Source organism: Leopardus geoffroyi, chromosome D1, assembly GCF_018350155.1.
Source record: "Leopardus geoffroyi isolate Oge1 chromosome D1, O.geoffroyi_Oge1_pat1.0, whole genome shotgun sequence".
In the NCBI taxonomy this organism is placed as follows: Eukaryota; Metazoa; Chordata; class Mammalia; order Carnivora; family Felidae; genus Leopardus; species Leopardus geoffroyi.
Window position 1 is genome coordinate 17,777,470 of NC_059329.1, and position 20,783 is coordinate 17,798,252.

At 55.3% G+C, this 20,783-nt stretch overlaps 1 protein-coding gene across 4 annotated transcripts in view; it reads left to right on the forward strand.

The window, feature by feature from the left end:
• Positions 1-209: 209 nt before the first annotated feature.
• The window catches only part of GRIK4 (glutamate ionotropic receptor kainate type subunit 4), a 431,410-nt gene continuing 410,836 nt past the window's right edge, over positions 210-20,783 (forward strand). For 2 of the 4 annotated variants that reach the window (XM_045483193.1, XM_045483194.1), the window contains exon 1: positions 210-389. The gene's annotated coding sequence lies outside the window, so the exon portion shown is untranslated. The remainder of the gene's footprint in view (positions 390-20,783) is intronic. The other 2 variants (XM_045483196.1, XM_045483195.1) reach the window with 1 other exon arrangement.

Genomic DNA, 20,783 nt, shown 5'->3' on the forward strand with positions numbered 1-20,783 from the left:
CCCCCCTCCCCCCCCGGGGCGGCGGCAAGTTTGCCCGCGGCCGCCCGCTCCTCCTGCGCCTCGGCTTCGGGGCGCGCCGGGCGAGGCTAGGAGCGGGCGCCCGGGGCGTGCGGGCCGCCCGGCCGCCGGGCCCCGAAGGGGCGCCCCCCCGGCCGGCGTGCGCGGGCCGCCGCAGTTCCGGCGCTGGCCGCCGGGCGGCGCCCCGCGCCTCGGCCGCGCTCCTCCCGCGCTGCCCGCTCCCCGCTCGCTCGCGGCCGGACACAGACTGCCTTCAGCTGCCGGCGGATCGCGCTGGGGCCGCCGCGGCTGCTGCGGAAGCAGGGAAAACCGGAAAACAACAGCCCGGCGGCCCGGCCCCAGCTCAGCCCCCGGAGTGCGGAGCCGCCCAGGTAAGGGCAGGGCCCTCCGCGGCGTCCCCCCAGCCTGCCCCTTGCGCTGCCCCCCGCGTCCCGGCCGCGCGGGCCCCGCGCGCGCCCCCTCCCGCGCCCGTCCCCCCTACTTCTGACGTCTCCGCCTCTCCGTCCCCCCGGGGCCGCTGCCCCGCACCCTTCCCTGCCCCCCGCCCCCACCGTCTCCCCGGCGCCCTGCCTCCCCTCTCCCGCCTTCAGCCCGCCGGTCCCCTGCGCTCGGATCCCTGCGTCTCCCGGGCTCTGGACCCCCCATCGCTCCGCTCCGTAGTTCCTCCAGTCTCCATCTCCGTTTCCCTCCCTCCGCAGCCCTCCTCCGGGCTCGCGGTGCTCCCGCTCTGGTCCTCCCCTTCCCCTGTGCAACTCCCAGCCCAGCGTCTGCCCCCCTGCAGGGCTGCCGGCCCCTGCCCGCCACCGGCGCGCTCCCCCAGCCCTCGTCACCCCCGCTTCCCGCCCGACCCCGGCTTCACTGCCCCATCCCAGCGCAGCCCCGGAGCCCACGGGGCCCCCCTCCCCCTTTCCTCGCTGCCATCTGCCTCCGCTGCCCCCTGCCCCTGCGCTGGACTCCGGCCACCACCACACCCCCACCCGACACGCCGGCTCGCTTCGGGGGACCGGCGTCCTATCAGGAATGACCCTCTTTTCCCTGGACTAATGAGGCTCCCACCCATCTCACCCTAGTTCACCCGAGTGGGAAGTGAGGGAGAAACTCTGGAGACCTGCATTTGGGCGTGTGATGGGGGAGGGGGCTGGAGGAGGAGGGGGGGGAGGGGAGCTGATTGAGATTCTCTCCAGTGAGGACTGGCAGAGCGGTGAGCTGCTCAGACCTGGCCAGGGTGGAGGGCCGGCTTGCGACAGCTGGGACAGGGGTTTCAAGGCACTGAGAGCACCTGTGTCTCTTTCCCTGGCTCCCTTGAGCTGAAGAAAGTGAGAGAGGAGGCGCTGGAGCCCGGGGAGAGTTGGCCAGCCGGCCGGGGAGGGGGAGGCCGCGGTGGGGGGCTGGGCCAGGGCCCTGGGGCCTGCCTGCCTGGCAGTGGTGGGGCACTGCGGCCGGAGCTTCTCCCCCGCTGGACCTTTGGCTGCACGGCTCTTGGCACCTCTACTTTATGCTGCCATCTTCCTCCTGGTGCTGTTGTCTGGTGATGCCACGAGGTGCCACCTCCCTGCCTCCCTCCAGTGGCTCTCCTGGGCATGTCTCCCAAGGGCCTGGGTTGTCTGGAAAGAGGAGGGAGGGGAGCTCTGGGCACGGCTGGGGCCCTTCGAGACCAGACCAAGTGGTCCTGGGACTGGCCAGGAGTACGGAGTCCTGCCAGGAACAAAGAGAAGTACCTTCACTTAAGCTCCCTATGGTCACCTGGGTGACGGGGACACTTCCCGGAGCGTCTGCAAACAGCAGGCTGTCCCCTGGGATAGAGGCGGTCTGGGCCGGCAGTGGGCAGCTGAGAGAGCAGTGTGGTCCCACTTTGCTCCCTGAGTGTCTGCGCTCGTGTGATCGGGGCGAGGGGTCTGGAGAGGTCAGCGGTGTTCCGCTCCCACCTGGGACGGAAGCCCCAGGAACTCCACCGGGCATCATCAGGCTGGTTGTATTTGCTGAAGCTGCAGCCCATGTCTCATCATTAATCAGGTTTATTATTTTCCACACTGGCTGGATGTGTTCCTCAAGGTCGCGACCCTTTGGAGAGTTAATCTAATATGCACACATTACAGTGTCTGGGTTTGTTTAATTTTCCGTATTTTGTTCATTTCTTTCGGAACGAACCTTCCGCGGGGAGCCATGGCCCGGGCTTGCCCACCAGCTTCCTGCCTGCGTGGCCAGCTCCGTCCCGCAGTCCTCCTGTGGGCCTGCCACCAGAGACCAGAGGCCAGGCTGGTCCCCGGAGCTCTTGGCAGTGCTGGGTGGGGAAGAGGTGGGGTGCAGCGGAGGGGTCCTGGGGAGGACATTCTGGTTTCTCTTTGTTTTCCCCCTCCCCACCCCCCCACCCCCCCCAGGCGTCTTGATCATTGGCTGACGTTTTCTCCAGCACCAAAAGTTCTTCGTAGACACTGGGTCTGCATCTTGGTCTGGCTTTCCAGTCTGCTTTTCCCCGGGGATGGAGAGGGAGGGAACTTTGGTGGAGTGGGAGAAAAGTGGGGACCCTGGAGAAGAGGTCCCAGCCGCTGGGCCGCAGGGGCTCCTGGGAAGGGATGGAAGGAAGGGAGAAGGGCAGGAAGACCTGTCCTGGGTGAGGGAGGGCAAAGCTTGCTGGAAAGCAAGAGGAGCATTAAGTAGGAAGTGGCGGTTGTGTGGCTGGGGTGGGGGGGCAGTGGCAGTGAGCGTGTGGGAAGAAAGCACCTTCTGTTACTTCTGCGTAGTACGAATCCCTTATGCGTGGAACGAGTGCCACGGGTTTCCAAATGCTTCATCTGATCTCTACTAGGGCCCTACAAACATTTCATCTGTACTGTCACCCTCAAGGAGGTATTGTTGAGCCCCCAGAAACCGAGGCTCGGAGAGGTCAGATGACCTGTCCGACGCCCTGCAGCCACTCCCGAGGCCGCCGGACTCCCGGCCCGGTGCTCTTGTGCCGAAACTTGTCTCTGCCCTTCAGCACTCTCTCCCCCATCCCATGCTTCGGTTGGTTCATCTTTATGTTCTCCGGTGTCTGCTCAACATTCTCTCCTCCCCGTGGGGTGGGCCGGTCGTTCGTCCCCACTTCCGCCCCAGGTCTCGGATCTGGCTGATTCTTGGTTCTGCACCCTCAGCCCCTCGCCTGGCTGCTCCAGCACCCCGGATGTCCGGCCATCCCCACCCCAGGCAAGCTCTTCCTCTTGACGGCCTCCTGCAGAGAGTTCCTGCTCCTCCCAGGCACTGGTCTGGACACCTCGGACCCCTTGGTTCTGTGTCCTTCTGCCTCCCCCACGCCACTCCTCTGCGCCTCACCCTCTTGGCCCTCGGTTCTAGACAGCGGTGCCCAGCCTGACCTTTCCTTGCCCACTGCCACTGTCCCGCTTGGGGCTAGCAGCTCACCCCTGGGTTATGCTAACACAGCCTCCTCCCTGGGCAGCCTACAGGCTCCGCTTCCCAGCACCTGCTGCCATACCCCCTTTCCTACGAAAGATGGTGCTTGCAACGTGTGACCACGTCTCGGGAGTCTCAGTGCCCCGCCCCACCCCCCAGGGTTCCTGGTGTCACTCTCTGAGTGACCTTGAACAAATTGCTTAGCCTCTCTGAGCCTCACTGGCCTCACCCATATAATGCTGAGAGCACCTGCAGCTGGGCCCCTCTTACGCTGCCAGCTCCTGCCTGCTACTGCTGCTTATCCGTCTCTGTTTGTCGCCCACCCAGAAGGCAAGTCCCTTGAGGAGCCAGGCCTTTGCCTCGTGCCTTTTGGGTCCCTGATTCCTCACCGAGCGTGCGCGGTCATTCAACACCCATAGATTGGCCCCTTGCTTAGAGTAGGAACGTCAGAAGTAGTTGTTGGTTGGTTGGAACGTTCGGTTACAGAAAGCAGGGTATGCCTTACGTTTAACACGTCCACCACGAGAAAACAATGTATGCCACGGTACCGGGCAAGGTAACTCGTGGGAAGGATGGAGGGAATCAGTTTGAACACTGTATTGACCGCACGCCCTGCTCATTTCACGGAGTCGCCCCAGCTACCTGGTGAGTTACACGTGAGCACCTCCAGTTCTACAGATGGGGGAGGGGCGCCCATCGGAGCCACGTCATAGTTCAGGGAGCGCTCCAGAACCCCACCACTCCCTTCCCCTGCTCCCTGGGCCTCAAACTGGGAGGGAGCGGCTCTTTGTGAAAAGATTCAACACAGGTTTTCTTCGGACAGCTCAATGCTTCCGTCATTTACACACCTCCGCGAGGCAGGGCCCAGCGAAGCAGGTCTGGGGTTTGGGTGGAGAGCACAGGAGGACACACATGAGGGCTGTGTGGCCGTGCTCGGGCCACCGTGGTAGCTGGTGGCTGCATGGGGCTGGAGCTCGGTGAGGAGGAGGAAGGACTCGGTGGGCAAGGCGGGCTGCCCAGGCAGAGTGGGGGCCGGGGACGTCCTGAGGGCCGGGGAAGAAGGGGCCCGGCTGGGCAGGGGCAGGGCAGAACTGACTCAGAGGTAACCAGCCTTGAGAGCCGGAAGGAAAAGGTTCAGGTTGGTGTATCGGGTTCTCGGAGGAACCCTGGGCGGAAGAGTGAGGGCGCCATCAGGGGTCTGAGGGCTCCAGGGGGGGAGGTGGCGGGAGAAGGGTGCATCTGAGTGGCGTTTCCAAACTACAGCAGAACGCACGGACAGATTGGGAACAGCAGATGAGGGAGGGGCAAGTGTCGCCGAGAACTTTGAGATTTACAGCCCCGGAGGATGGTGATGCCGCATCAGAAATAGGGAAGCCAGAAGGGGAAGCCGGCCTGAGGGAGAGCTGACGTCGAGTGTGTTCCCAGACATGCTGTGAGGCAGGCGGCAGGAGCATTTGGGGATGGAGCCTGGGTGGCCTGGGGACTCTGAGCAGCCTTGTGCGAGGCGGGTGCCTCCGACCTGGCACCAGGCTGCTGTGCGGGAAATGACTCCTGTGTGTGTCACCCCCGGGGGGGCCCGAGCCCAGCTTCGCTCTGAGCATCGCTCACAGGAGTGTGTCCCCTGTGCCTGGCACTGGGCAGGTGCTACGTGAGTATTTGTCTTATTAAGTGGCCCCAAGTCCTGTTTCACAAATATTGGTTCCAGAGAGAAATTCCTGGTGGAACACGGTGGGTGAGGAGAGGGGAGGAGGGCCGTGTGGGCCTTGGGCTTCCAGGAGTGGGGTGTGCCGGGGCTCCCCCGGCTGCCTCAGTTTACGCTTTGCGATCTCGGGCACGTAACACACCTGACGTCACGGAGCGCCTGACTCCTGATGATCATTCTCTGCTGGCTCTCTGGAGGGGAGAGGTGGAGGGGGCACGACTCCCAGGATGGAGGTGGGGGTGGGGGGGCACAGCCGGTGGTCTGGGAGAGCGGCTGCGGAGTAAACACAAGTTGAGAATGGGCGTTTAAGGGCCAGAGTTAAAGAGGAGGATTTAATAGAATGAGAAATCAATAGCCCAGAGGAGGCTAAGATGCGAAAGTGAGAGGCTGCCTACAAGGGACACTTAATGAAAAAGAAAGATTTTAAGAAGCCGTGGAGGATGCCATCACCTGTCGGGGCAGCCAGGGTAGTTGCCGTTCTCCAGCCCGGAGGCTCCTGAGCAGGGAGACAGGGTCTCGGGAGTGGACAGTGCTGCCCTCACCTTTTGGGGGCAGCTCTCTGCTGCTCTCGGTCTTTCCGAGACACCCTTTTCCCTGCGCCAGAGGCTGTGTGGTACAGTGGTCGGCCACGCCTGGCCCCGATGGCACGGGATTCAAATCCGGGCCTTTGCAGCTGCAGCGGCACGCCGTTGGGCGGGAGCGAAGGAGCCTAGGAGCAACCCAGCAGGTGCCCCGAAGGCCGGCGAATGGTTGCGGTCGTGGCTGTTACAAGTATGGTTACGTTTCCATCTTTACAGAGTTTCTCATAGCCCGGCTCGGCTCATGAGCCGCCACGGAATCATGTCCCTGGCGAGGCTGGTGACGGGATGGGAGATGGGGCATGGCCCTTTGGGACTTGTTTTTGGTGAAGTCACTTGGTCCAAGTTATAAGGTGGGTAGTGACGGAGCTGGGGTGTCAGCCCAGGGCTCCAGGCTCCCCGGCCTGCGTCCTTTCCGGGGGGCTCTGTGGCCCTCCACACAGGAGCGAGAGGGGAGGCAATGAGCGACGTCAGTAAACCATTTGGTCCCATCTTGGCATCCAAACCCAATTGGATTGGCACCAACCAGGGGAACGATCTTAATTCTCGAAGGCTCTTAGATTGTGAACTCCTTGGGGGCAGAGATATGGCCTGTGTTTTTGTCTCTAGCAGAAGGTTCGAGTAGTAGGGACAAAGTGTAATAATGATAGCTACTGCTTTTCAAATGCCTGTTATATATCAAGCACAATACAAAGCGCTTTCCATATCTTAGTTCATCCTCTTAAGAACTTTAACCTTGAAGATACTCTTTATGGTTCTATTATTATTTTAGGTACTGTTTAGGGTACTGTTGTACCCATTTTATAGGTGAGGAGGCTGAGATTCAGTGTAGATGATTAATTAGCCCAAAGTCCCCTAGCTAGTAAGTAGCAGAGTTGGAATTTGTACCCAGACGGTGTGATTAAAAAAAAAAAAAAAAAAGTGTTTTTTATTTATTTATTTATTTTTTTTTATTAAGTAAACTTTACCCCCAACATGGGGCTCAAACTCACGACCCTGAGATCAACAGTTGCATGTTTTACCAAAGGAGCCAGCCAGGCGCCCCTCAGGTGGTCTGATTTCAAACTAGGTGTCAAAAATTTCTTTGTGCCTGTGTGGGTGCACTCACTGTATGTGACACATGTACTGGGTTTCCCCTGGCCTCCTGGAGTCCCCCTGTGGCTGCTTCACTGTCTTGTCCCCCATCTTGTAGGCAAGGAGGCCAGCTTGGAGGGGCATAAATCTTCCCTACACTCTGGTGCTTTGCTGGTCTTTCCTTGGCCTGATTTCTTTGACCCCCAAGCGCGAGGTCACGGGCAATGTGGGGGAATCGGTTAAAGACCACCCTCATCAGAGCTCCTGAGTGGGCCCTGAATCCTGTGTCAGTTTCTTCCATCCGGGCGAGGAGGGCCTGGGGTGGAAGCCAGACCAGGGCAGCGCCATGAACCATTGAAGAGACTCTCGTCGGAATGAGAAGTTTGAGTGTTGATGGAGCTCAGGTGAACCTTGGCTCCTTGAGGTCACAGCCGCCCCACCCTGCCCACACCAACCAGCATCAGTTTACCAACCATCCCCTTTAGGGCCCTGGGGCCCAGCCGGCTGGCGTGGCTACCTGCATCATCAGGAGGGAGGTCTCGCTGGGGTCTTGGAGTCTCAGAGACATGACGGGGTGTCTCTGGAAGAAATCTGATGGAGCACCCCTGTCACACTTGAGCTTGGTGATCTTTCCAGCATCTCCCCTAGCCTAGTTTAGTTCGTCAGATCATGATAGAAGAACGTCCCCGGCAAGATCGAGACAGGGTGGGAATTTGGGCGTCTCTTTCTGGAGGCAGCTACCTCTCTCAGAGGCGGAGAAGACTAGAGGGAGGGCCAGAAGACCCCTGGGGAGTCATTTCCTGGGGGTGGTTGTGGAGCTTCTCCCCAGCTGCTCTCTGCTCCTGGGCTCCCGTCAGACAATCAGCCCTTATGCGGAAGCTGCCAGTGCAGCTTCCTGGTGGGGATCCCATAGTCAAAGGCTTCCAGTGTTTTTCTTGGTGATTTCTGCCCCTGCCCCAAGGATCTCTCTCAGAGGTAGACGGGGCACCTAGGGAGTATGGTCCCAGACTCTCCGAATTTCAGTAACTAGCTGAAAACCAGTGTTAATTTGGTGGAGAGGTTGGATCAGATTCCAGGACTCCCGTCCCCCGCTCAGGGCTCTGTCTGCACACCCAGTGCCTTCTGAAGGTCACCCGCGCTCCGGGCAAAGAGTGGAGGCAGTGGTCCTTGGGCGCACCTGCTCTGCCCAAGGTTGAGACTATTGCACAGAATCAAGCAGCATTGGTCCAGAAATGCCTGTTTTCCTGCTCGGAAAACTGAAACCCAGGGTAATGAAAAATAGAGCCTTGTTCCTGGAAGGAACCTGATCATTTGTTCAGCATCCTTCCTGATGCTGTCCTCTCATCTGCAGACAGGACGTCCGCTGGCTAGTTATCCAGCCTCGGCTGCCTCCTTTTCCTCCTGTTCCTCCTCTTCCTCCCCGTCTTCTGAAAGCTGACATTACTGAGCACTTACTATGTTCTAGATGCTTTATGTGTGCTAAGTTGACCTACCAACAACCAACCCTGTGAGTAAACTGAGGCCCAGAGAGATCCTATAGCTTGCTCAAGGTGATCTACTAGTGAGTGGTATAAATTTGGCTGTCGGGGCCATGCTCTTGACCACTTGTGCGGCAGCTGGAAACGAGGGGACATGTGAGAACACCCAGCATGCAGTCTGGCATACAGAAGGCGCTCAGGAAATGCTAGCGATTTTCTTCAAAAAATACCAGAAGGTTTTACCTGATACTGAGCCAAATCTACTTCCCATGGGTCCTTGTTCTGCACCCCTCCTGGGAACCCCAGAAGGTACTTCTACCCTTCTTCCTGTTCCAGTCCTCGGGCTGTGAAGATACCTCATTAGCGAGAAGCAAAGCCAGCATTCAGTCTCTTCCTCACTGGGTTGCTTTCCAAGACTCTTTTCCCCACACGGAGTCCCCTGCCTGGGAAGATCAGATGGCTTGGTGGAGCTCAGAGAGATGTCTAAGGCCAGGACGCATGGGCGGGTAGGTGCCTGACCCTTGGCCACAGGGCTCTGTGGGTAGTTGCCACACACCCATTCCCAGTGATCGTTTCCTGAGCGCCTCTGGTGTGCCAGGCACGGCCACAGAGTGGCACTGACCGGGCGTGCCCCAGGACCGGGCCCTTATATGACACGTGCACAGACCCCTTCTGAATCTGTCCGATGCTACACTGGGCCTCGTGTCCTGGGGGCAGGTGGCTGAGGACCGAGGTGGCCCCCTGCTCCTTTGAGCTCCTACGAGGCTAGGTGATGCTGCAGATACCCCGCCCCCTCCCCGAAAGGGCCAGAAAGTTCAGATGACCCAAATCTAGTAGTACAGAGTGGGCAACTAGGTGGAGAAAGCTCACCAGTTTGAGCTAAAATAGCACCACCCCATTCTCCTTTGAAAAGTGAGAGTCCTGCCAGAGTCCAAAGTAAATAGGCTGGAACATGCGATCTGCCAGGTGGGGTGCAGATTGGAAGTAACACGGCCACCGGGCTGTGTGGATAGTGGAGAGTCGGCTGAGAAAGTGCATTTCCATCAGCACGAGGCTGGCCAGGCAGGCGGCTGGCCGGCTGTCCCTCTGACCCTCTGCTCCCCTTTGGAGAGGGGGTTAGCCGAGGGGGATACTTGACCTGGGGCCTCGGGAGCTGGGACGGAGCCGCCCTTTGTCCCATGTTCCTAAGCCGATAACCGCTGCTGATCTTGTTGTGTCTTGTTGTGTCCATTGTCCTGTGTCATCACTGGAGCCCCGGCTGGGCACTGTAGGGGTTATTAGCTCCACCTGACCCAGGAGAGAAGGGGTGCTCCAGGAGCCGGAGTTACCTGCTTGCCTTGGGTCATGCAGCTGAACCACAGCACTGCCCTTTTTCCGCATCCATGGCTTCTCCACGGTGGCCTGTGCTTCTCCAAGGAGCCAGTAGGTGTCTCTGTTCAGCCCTCCAGCCCCCCCGCAGAGGAGGGACTTCCAGTGGAGCAGCTCTCGTAGGGGAGGGTCAGGCCACACTCTGATGCCTCCAGGAGGTCAGCAGGGGTCATGGTCTGTCTGTTCTATGAGACACGAGCTCCTCTGGCCCAGGGCCTGGGTCTGTTTCTCAGCATTGCATCCCCAATAACTAGGACAGTCCCACCATATAGTAGGTGCTCAATAAATATTTGCAGAATGGTCGGCTGCTTTTGTGAGCCCCTTGTCTGCAGAGGCCGTGGATGTGGCATCCCTAAGCTAGTGATGAGCGTTAGTTCTGGAAAGCTTGGATGGGCTGCTTCAACTCAGACTTGTTCAGTTGTGAGGATCTCAAAATACATTTTCTCCTTGCATTGTGGGGTTAGCGTGACCCATAACAAACAGAACCAGTACAAACAGCAACTGTGCGTGGCGGGGGGTGGGGGGGTGGGGGTGGTGCCAGGATGGCTCAGTTGGTTGGGCGTCCAACTTTGGCTCAGGTCATGATCTCGCGGTTTGTGAGTTTGAGCCCCGCGTCAGGCTCTGTGCTGACAGCTCAGAGCCTGGAGCCTGCTTTGGATTCTGTGTCTCCCTCTCTCTCTGCCCCTCCCCTTCTCACACTCTGTCCATCTGTCTTTCAAAAATAAATAAGCGTTAAAAAAAAAAAAAAAAAAAGAGCAACCGTGGGTCTTTCTGGACCTTGGCCCTGAGCACTTCACGCCGACCTTCAACTCAGCCGAGCCTGGCACGAAGGGCTGGGGGTACTGGACGGGGTGTCTAGTGAGAACAGAGGTGGCCCATGCATGGGTGAGGGGCTCTGACTTGAGATCAGAGGGGTGGCTCGGGGAGCAGAGGCCTGAGCCCCGTGGATGCTCCTCCAGACACGCAGGGTGAGCTGGGACCGTGTGTGCCCTGAACTTCGTTCACTTGCACGTGGAGTTAGCTGTGTCGGAGGGCAGTGGGCAGGGCGGGGCGTGGCTAGGAAGAGGGACCCAGGATGTAGGGGAAGAGAGGAGGTCCTGCTTGACCTCCCACCCCCTGGATTCTGGGGCGTGATCAGGAGCTACATGTGGCAATGGGGGCTCAGTGGCTCCGGCCACCTGCTGCTGGCCATGGTCAGCCGTGTCAGCCTGGTTTCCTCCTGTGCCCATTTCTGCTGATGGGTGGTGGTGGGCTGAGAGGGGTCTGGGGCCGGGCCTGGGGTGACTTGTAGCCACCGCAGGGGATTTAGGGATCAAGGGAGATTTAGGCCGACCATCTCGTTTTACAGTTGAGGGAACTGCTCACAGAGGGGAGGTGACTTTGCCCAAGGTCACTCGGCTTGCAGAATCGGGGTTCCCCTGACCCCTGGTTTGCTCTTGTCTCGCGCCCCCTCCGACTCACAGGGAGCCTCCTTTCGAGCCAGGGGAGCCAGTGCCCTGCTCCGCTGCCCCGCCCCTCCCTGGCCGGGGCCCTCCCCAGCTTCTAGCCAGCCCCATCCATCCTGGACAGGGTGCCGAATGAGCCACAGATGCAGGCCCTGCTCTCTGGGACTTGTGATCCCAAGAGACGTGGGGAGAAGAGGTGGGGAGAGGCATCACACGGACCCACGGCGGGCAGTACCCATGGGCCCGTCGGGTACGTGCCCGGGTTAGCTGTGCGTTGAGATCCAGGGTCCGGGTTGAAACTCACAGAGCAGGACAGGCCGACGACTCTCCTCGGAGCGATCCACAGAAGCTTCTTAGAAGAGGGGACTTCCTGGCAGCATGAGTCCCTGTCTCTATTTACTGTGTAGCCTTAGTCATCTCAGTTACCATATCCGAAGCCTCTGCTCAGCAACAAAATGGGGACCATAAAGAGCCTCTTTTCCTAGGGCTTGGGGAAGAACCAATCAGGTAGCATCTGTGAACGGGCATCTTAAATCATAAGGTGATTTCAGTACATGCTGTGTGACTTTATTTATATAAGATTCAAGAACAGGCAAGGCAATCTTCGGTAACGGAAGTCAGGATAGTAGTTACCCTTGCAAGGGGGCGGGGGGCTCCCTTTAGAGACTGGGACCTTCTCCGTGTCTTGATGTGAGAACTGATCATGTGGGAAATTCACTGAGTGCTACGTGTATGTGCACTTTTCTGTATATACGTTATACTTCTGTTTTATTTTGTTTTATTTTAAATGTTTATTTTTGAGAGAGAGAGAGAGACAGAGTGTGAGTGGGGGAGGGGCAGAGAAAGAGGGAGACACAGACTCCGAAGCAGGCTCCAGGCTCCCAGCTGTCGGCACAGAGCCCGACGCGGGGCTCGAACTCACAAACCATGAGATCACGACCTGAGCCGAAGTCGGACGCTTAACCGGCTGAGCCAAGGATACGAGCCATATACTTCTGTTTTAAAAGTTTTTAAAAGTGGTTATAATGGCTAAAGTCTGGTCGCTTGAAGAGGAGGCCTGGAATGGCATTAATAGAAATAGAAGGTGATATTTGTTGAACACATTTTAGGCAGGGTGCCGCCCCTGTCCTGTGCATTTTCTCATTTGATCCCTTACAACGAACCCCATTTTGCAAGTGGGGAAACTGAGGCTCGGAGAGGTGACATAAATTGCCCCGTGTCACCCAGGCCAGCCCGTGGCGGAGGGGGGCCCAGGTCCGGCGTGACTCCGGGGCCGGCGTTCTCGGCAGAGTGTGAAGGACGGAAGCGTTGCCCTGACCGCCTCCTCCGCTAACCGGGGGCGAGACTCCTGGCCTGTGCTGTCGTCGCAAATCCGACTGTGCCAGGCTCCTGCTGGGCCCGGCAGCTTGCGGTGGAATGTGCAGAGCGGCCACCGTTGCCGTGCTGGTCCCAATCTGGAGACGCCTCTAGAATGCGAGTCAGTGGGAAGCAGGAGCCAGAAGGAGCGCGTTTGTCTGGAGAGGAGCGAGCCGTGCTGAGCTCAGTGCGAGGGTCTCCGGGGTCGCGGTGGGGAGGGGGCGGCGTGGAGCCCTCCGGGGTGGATCCCTGCCAGGTGAGAGAGGGGGAACGCAGTATTTCTCCCAGCAGTCGTAGGAGGAGGAGGGAGCCGCTTCTCCTAATGTATTTGCATCTTCATAGACACCTTCCTGCTCAGGCGAAGCCAAGGCACACGCTGGGGGCTGGGGGGGAGATGGGAAGTCAGGTGCTTTTGTTGCCTGTATTATTTGGCTAAGTAAGTCAGCCAAACTCAGACTAAGCCACCCTGACGTGTGGCCTTGTCTGCCGGGAGAGAGGTGGCATTGTGTTCGTGTTTATATGCAACTGGCAAAACGGATAAAGCCTCATTGTTGTCCAAGGTTTCCAATCAGATGGTGAAAAAGAGGGCCTGGTGGCTTCATTCAGGGTGCCGGAGGGCAGACAGCTTCTTTACCAGATGAGCCTGCTCACCTCCTCTGGGGGGCCTGCCCTGATTTAACCCCTTTCAGCCCTTTCCCGTCACATCCCGGCCCTCAGCAAGGACATATACACTGTGAATAGAGTAAATACATTCAGCAAGTTCTGGTTGTTTATGATTTACTTTGTCTGAAGTCTATCTCTAGGACACTGATCCCGTTACCCCCATTTGACTGGAGGCTGACTGAGGGCAGGGAGTATGAGGACCCTTCCTTTGAGCCTGTCTTGGGGATTCCATCTACTTACCCATCTGCAGTGCTCACTCTAGCTGCCCAGTGTAGCCTTGGCTCTCTGCCCCAGGATGTTTGCACATGCTGTTTACCTTGCTTGGAACCCCTACCTCTACCTCCTTTCCTTCTCTTGCTTCACTCCTGTATATGGATTCCTCTTCCAGGCAGCCCTTTCCTGCTGCCTCCTCCAGCCTGAACGAGGTCTGTCTTGTGTGCTCCATAGCCTCCAGCACTCCTTCCCTTTGGAGTCTCCTTGACTGGGCCGTGAACTCTGGGGAACCAGGGATTGGATTGGGCTGTCCTGGCCACTTCTGTGCCCCAGACTCCAACCCAGTGCCTGGCATCTCGCTGCATGTTTGTTGAAAGAGGTGAGACCACGGAGCGCCCAAGAAGGGAGCAAGGTTCCAGAGCTGCTTCTTTGGGAGCCCGGTTGCTGTGCCTGCCTGTGCCGGAAGGCTGCCCTTGTCTGTGACTCCTTCCAGCTGAGTGTGAGCCCCCGAAACAGCTGCTAGAGGCAGGGGTCGAAAGCCCAGCCTGGGCGCCAGCGACCGCATCCTTTTTTGCTCAACGCTGAGTTCCTGGCAGCTGCACACAGGTGTGTGTTCTGTGGGATAACAGTGTTCCACAAATACGCCTCGATAGCGAATGTGTAAGACCCCTGCAGGGAGTGGGGAGGGGACCAGGAAGGGGTCTGGCCATCATTTATCCTATGGAAGCGGGTCGGGGTGGTACCTGTATCCTACGCTTCTTGGTAGAGATAAGCCTTCCTCCCACGTGTCCCCCCTCCTCGGCCACCATCTCCGCTACGGGCGTGCTTCCTTTTAGGTGCTCTCGCATCCAGCTTCTCCATTTGATGCTCCCAGCAACCCCGGGAGGTGAGTGTTACTGACCCATTTCACAGATGAGGAAACGGAAGTTCCGGGTGGTTTCGCAGGGGTGCTTGCACCGTGTCACTTGACTGGTAAGCGGGAGAGCTGGGATCCTGAGATCCGGTTCGTCTGGCAGAACAGCCCTACCATAGCTGCCCTTCCTTCCAGGCAGCTCGGTGCCCTGCTTAGGAATCGGGGAGCCCCAAGGGTGAGTCCTCAGAGCACCTTCCTGTTCTTGCTTGGTGCCCGAGAGTCTGTGACCTTGGAAGGGCCTGTGTCTCAACCACAAAGTGTGGGTGGGAGGGGGAAGTCTGGCTTTGACGAATGGCCCTGTGGTCCCAGGACATGCAGGGCTAATTCAAGTGCAAACAGTGTATTAGTATTTATTACTCATGCTCCGCTGCTAATAAAATTTGAGTTTTAAAAATAATGGTGAGCAAATGAATTGGTCGATGGCCTGTGGGAAGAGGATGCAGAGAAGGATATTTCTTGGAGCGGAGTGACAGGGGGACCTAGCTCCTGCAGGTTCCTTACTGGCTAGGGGGTGGAAGGGACCGTTACTGGGGGCAGCTCTCCACTCCTGGTCTGGTTCGGGGAGTCGTTAATCTGCATGTTAACGTTTGTCAGAGAGCATTTGTCAATGGCGGCAGTGCCACCCTCCGGGCTGGGTGGATGCCTCCCAGGTATCTATTTCAGTTATCTGTGCTTAAAATGCATACTTTGGAAAGTCACTTCCTGCGGTGACCCATGCCCGTGATCGGTGGGCACCTCTGCCTTTGACTCCGGAGTTGGGACAGCAGGCTGGTTTCTGCCAGGCAGGGCAGGGACCTAAGGAATTTCTCAGACAAACCGAGGGACAGACCGTAGGCTCCGCGATGTCAGAGTATAGGAAGAGGGAGAGAGGGCCCTGGGGTGTTGAGGGGACTCGGAGCTGGAGAGCATTTTGGGGGTGAGGACAGCTCTGATCGTTAGACCCCTCTCCTCTGTCCCCTGCAGTAGACCGCACCTCTAACCCCTGTAATTCATCGGTCCTGCTTGCGTCTCAGGAGCAGCGTGGGCTGGAAAGAGTATAATTTAAGAAAGACAAGGCCTGCTACTCTGTGACTTTGAGCAAGCCATTGATTGACTGATTGATTGATATTTAATAAATTATTTAATATTTATATATTATTTATTTAATGTTTATTTTTGAGCGAGAGAGAGAGAGAGAGAGAGAGTGTGAGCGGGGGAGGGGCAGAGGGAGAGAGGAGACAGAGAATCCAAAGCAGGCTCCAGGCTCTGAGCTGTCAGCACAGAGCCCGACGCGGGGCTTGAACTCACGAACCGTGAGATCATGACCTGAGCCAAAGTTGGACGCTTAACTGACTGAGCCACCCAGGTGCCCCCTGAGCAAGCCATTTAACCTCTTTGTGACTTGGTTTCCTTCATCTGTAAAACGGGAATGATGAGACCTGGCCCGTCCTAGATCAAGAGGGAAAACGGGGCCGCGTGAGCAGAAGGGAGGTGCCGGGCTTTCCGATATTTGGAGACTGCGCTCACGCTTTCCTCAAGAAATTGCTTGGCTTCAAGCTGGGCTTCTGGAGGGCTTAGAAAATGGGAGGGGACTTGGGATTTGTGTGTGTAGGTAGTACTCGAGACAGCTTTCAGCATGTACCTGTCGGGAACAATGGAAGGAGGAAGGGCATCTTCCTCTTCTCGCCCTCCCTGCCCCCACCATGCACCTGCCCCATAATGCTGCCCAAAATAGTGCTCGGACACCGGGCGTCACCATTGCGCCGGACTGGGCGCTCTGCACGCCTGCTCTCCAGCTCTCACCCGGCCTTGAGGTGGGCACCCGTATGATCCCCTCTTCCTGCAGCAGGAAACTGAGGCCCCGAGCTGTGACGGGCCTCCCCAAGGTCACAGTTAGAACTGGCCTCTGCCTGGCTCCTTCAGCACCCTGTTGCCTCGAGGTTCCGGCCCAAGGATGTCATGCCCAGGGTCTTGTCAGTGACCTTGGGGTGTCCCCGTGAAGTGGCTGCCCTCCGTTTTCTCCCCTTGACCCCAAAACGGAGGCCTCCGTCCTGCCCTGTGTCTGGATGCCCTGAACGTGAAGAAGGATGTCAGTGCCCCTGGCACGTATGTTGCCTCCGAAGTGCCATGGTTTTCAGGGAGCTGGACTTCCAAAGGCTGAGCCAGGGCCTGTGCCCACTCGCCTGGTTGCTTGATTCTGATTTTGGCCTCTTTGAGTCTGGGCTTGTTTCCCCCGAGTCCTCAAGTGAGCTGGCCATCTGCTCTGAACATCCTTGCCCCAGCCCCAGGCCCGGCTCTCTGCATCTGCCCAGGCCCACCCTGCACCCCAGGGTCTCTTGATCTGTGTGTCCCATTGGGGTCTACCTGAGCAGGGGCACAGTGACCCTGCTGGGCTATCGGGGAATGTCCCAACAACTGGGAGGCATTGACTCAAGATCTTCCCTGAGGGGGAAAGGGTATTGTTTAGACGTTGCGTGTAAATGAGTAATTTTGTAACTGTTAATTGAATGTCCATTGATTGCCTGTCAGAGGTTTGATTTAATCTGTCCTTCCCTTCTGAGTCTCAGTAGACTGCTTAAACAGTTTGCTTGCTTGCTCCTCGTTTTTCTTTCCCTAATGCGGACTCCTCCCCTGCACCCCCCAACCTTGGTTTCATTTCACTGGCTTCATCATGAGCATCTTTTGTTTTCTGGTACCAGCCTTGGCCTCCCTGTAGCCACTAGTCTCTCCCAAGTGGATTCGCATGACTCATTCCCCAACTGGAGTTTTCTAAAGTATCTGGAGACCCAGGTGAGGACAGAGTCGGCCTGGTACATTTCTTTGGGGATTTAAATGCTTTGAGATGTTCTTTGGAAGACAGAGAAAAGGGGTCTGGAAACTTACAGGATGAGGCCTGGTTTTGCTCGTTCGTTTATTCATTTGTTCATTCATTCATTCATTCATTCATTCATTATTTTGGGGGCATCAGCTTTATAGCAGGCCCTGTGTTCAACTTTATACCAGGCCCAAATTGCCTGAGAATTTGGCATGGTGTCTAGGCGGAGGCCAAGGCAGGGAGCCATGGGGACACAGAGAGGACATTGGAATCAGACATAGGCAACAGGGAAGCCTTCCTGGAGAAGGAACAATACTTGTACTGCAGCTTCAGCGGATTTCAAAGTACCAGTTGGAGTTCGTCTGGCAAAGGAAAGGGCAAAGGCATCCTGGGCAGAGGGAACAACATGTGGTGGCTGGGCCAGAGCGAGACCGGGAGAGAGAGGTGGCCAAGAGTAAGGCAAGGGGCTAATCGTGATTACAACCGAGCACCCACTAAACATCAGGCAGGGGCTAAGGGCTTTCCTTGGATTACCTAGTTCACACCTATGACAATCCTATATACAGGTACTATTAGCATCTTTTTTAAAAAAATATTTATTTCTTTTGAGAGAGAGTGTGTGAATGGAGGAGGGGCAGAGAGGGAGAGAGAGAATCCCAAGCAGGCTCCACGCTCTCAGCACAGAGCCCGGGGTGGGGTTCCAGCCCACAAACAATGAGATCATGACCAGAACCAAAATCGAGAGTTAGATGCTTAACCGACTGAGCCACCAGGAGCCCCACCGTTAGCATCTTTAATCACTGAGTTGGCAGAGCTCAGATCCCACATGTCCTTGGTAGAGAACCAGAGATAGGAACTCAGGCAACTGATCCAGGGATGCTGGTTCCTTCAGCACCCCTCTATCTCATACCTGTTGTCTGGCCCCAGGATGTCGGGCCAAGGGTTGGGTCAGTGACCTTGGGGTATTCCCTGCGGAGCCAGATTATGGAAGGTCTTATGTGTGTGCGCTAAAAAAGTTTAAACTTTATCCTGAAAGCTACAGAGAGCCACTGAGAAATGTTAAATAGAGGAATAGATAGATTAGATTTGCTTTTAGAAATAATTGCTCTAGGGGCACCTGGGTGGCTGAGTTGGTTAAGCGTCTAGCTTAACCAGGTCATGGTCTCATGGTTTGTGAGTTCAAGTCCCACATCGGGCTCTGTGCTGACCATGTGGAGACTGCTTGGGATTCTCTCTCCTTTTCTGTTCTCCCCCACCCCCTCTCTCAAAGTAAATAAATAAACTTAGAAAGAAAGAAAGAAAGAAAGAAAGCAAGAAAAGGAAAAGAAAAGAAAGGAAGGAAGAATGAAAGGAAGGAAGGAAGAAAGAAAGAAAGAAAACCACTCTGGCTGCAGTATGGAGGATGGGTGGGACTTGACCCAGACCAGAGGCATAGAGAGCAGTAACCTAGTTTGGCAATGACCCTGTGCAAAAGCTAGGTATTGACTAAGGCAGGGGGAGCGGGGGCTTTGGCGGCAAGGAGGAGGCAGGACACCTAGGGGTTGACTGCATATGGGTGAAGGGTGGTGGGTAAAAGTCAAGTGTTTAGATGATTCTCAGATTCTTATTTTAAATTGTTTAAAATTTAATTCATTTTTAAAATTTACATCCAAGTTAGTTAGCATATAGTACAACAATGATTTCAGGAACAGATTCCTTAGTGCCCCTTACCCATTTAGCCCATCCCCCCTCCCACAACCCCTCGAGCAACCCTCTGTTTGTTCTCCATATTTAAGAATCTCTTATGTTTTGTCCCCCTCCTTGTTTTTACATTTTTGCTTCCCTTCCCTTATGTTCATCTGTTTTGTATCTTAAAGTCCTCATATGAGTAAAGTCATATGATATTTGTCTTTCTCTGACTAATTTCACTTAGCATCATACCCTCCAGTTCCATCCACATAGTTGCAAATGGCAAGGTTTCATTCTTTTTGATTGCCAAGTAATACTCCATTGTCTATATATACCACACTTTCTTTATTCATTCATCCATCAACGGACATTTGGGCTCTTTCCATACTTTGGCTATTATTGATAGTGCTGCTATAAACATGGGGGTGCATGTGTCCCTTCGAAACAGCACACCTGTATCCCTTGGATAAATGCCTCGTAGTGCAATTGCTGGGTCGTAGGGTAGTTCTATTTGTAATTTTTTGAGGAACCTCCATACTGTTTTCCAGAGTGGCTGCACCAGCTTGCATTCTCACCAGCAGTGCAAAAGGGATCCTCTTTCTCCACGTCCTCGCCAACATCTGTTGTTGCCTGAGATGTTAATGTTAGCCATTCTGACAGGGGTGAGGTGGTATCTCAGTGTGGTTTTGATTTGTATTTCCCTGATGCTGAGTGATGTGGAGCATTTTTTCCTGTGTCGGTTGGCCACGTGGATGTTTTCTTTGGAGAAGTGTCTGTTCATGTCTTTTGCCCATTTCTCCTCTGGATTATTTGGTTTTGGGGCATTGAGTTTGATAAGTTCTTTATAGATTTTGGATACTAACTCTTTATCTGATATGTCATTTGCAAATATCTTCTCCCATTCCATCGGTTGCCTTTTAGTTTTGCTGATTGTTTCCTTTGCTGTACAGAAGCTTTTTATTTTGATGAGGTCCCAATAGTTCATTTTTGTTTTGGTTTCTTTGCCTCTGGAGATGTGTTAAGAAGTTGCTGCGGCTGAGGTCAAAGAGGTTTTTGCCTGCTTTCTCCTCGAGGATTTTGATGGCTTCCTGTCTTACATTTAGGTCTTTCATCCATTTGGAGTTTATTTTTGTGTCTGGTGTAAGAAAGTGGTCTGGGTTCATTCTTCTGCATGTCACTGTCCGGTTTTCCCAGCACCACTTGCTGAAGAGACTGTCTTGATTCCATCGGATATTCTTTCCTGCTCTGTCAAAGATTAGTTGGCCATACATGTGTGGGTCCATTTCTGGGTTCTCTGTTCTGCTCCATTGATCTGGGTGTCTGTTTTTGTGCCACCTTTTTTTAGTTTTTTAGCCAAAAGTTACAAAAATGTATTCTTTGAAAAATACACGGATAAATCTCACCAAAATACAGTCTTGTCAGAAGTCAACTTATCGTTATGATTCCCAAATCAATGAGAAATATCTTTGTTGATCATGGAAAGGCCTTACACTCACATTCCCTAAAAATGAGAAGGGAATGCCTGTAGCTGCTACAGGCTGGGTCTGCCTGCTGATGAGGAGACTCACTTACTGCACGGACCTCACACTGAAGACTGTTAGTTGATATACCATCCACTCACCAGCGTTATTTAATAGCATGTTTCCCCAAACACGGAAAAGATGCGTATCGAAACTACACAGGGTGAAAAAGAAAGCATTCCTAGTACTTGGTACTGTCTAGATGGGACTGCGAGGCTCATTAGCTACAGAATTCCTCACCGCGGTTTCCCCATCCAGGACAGGGTGCTTTCTTCTCCCCAGTTTTACTGAGATACAATTGACGTGTGTGTCTCACTATATAGGTTTAAGGCGTCCAGCATGATGGTTCGACTTACGTATATTGTGGAATTGATCAATGAATTTAGGTAGCATCCATCAGTTGGTAGATAAAAAGAGAAAGCAAAAAAGAAAAAGAAAGAATTTGCTTCCTTGTGATGAGAACTTAGGACCAACTCTCTTAATGGCTTTCTTTTGTAGCCTACACCCGTGTTAATGACAGTTGTCACATACATGGCACCCTCTAGGACTTCTATTTCTTTTATAATTGGAAGTTTGTACCTTTTGACCACCTTCCTCCGATTCCCC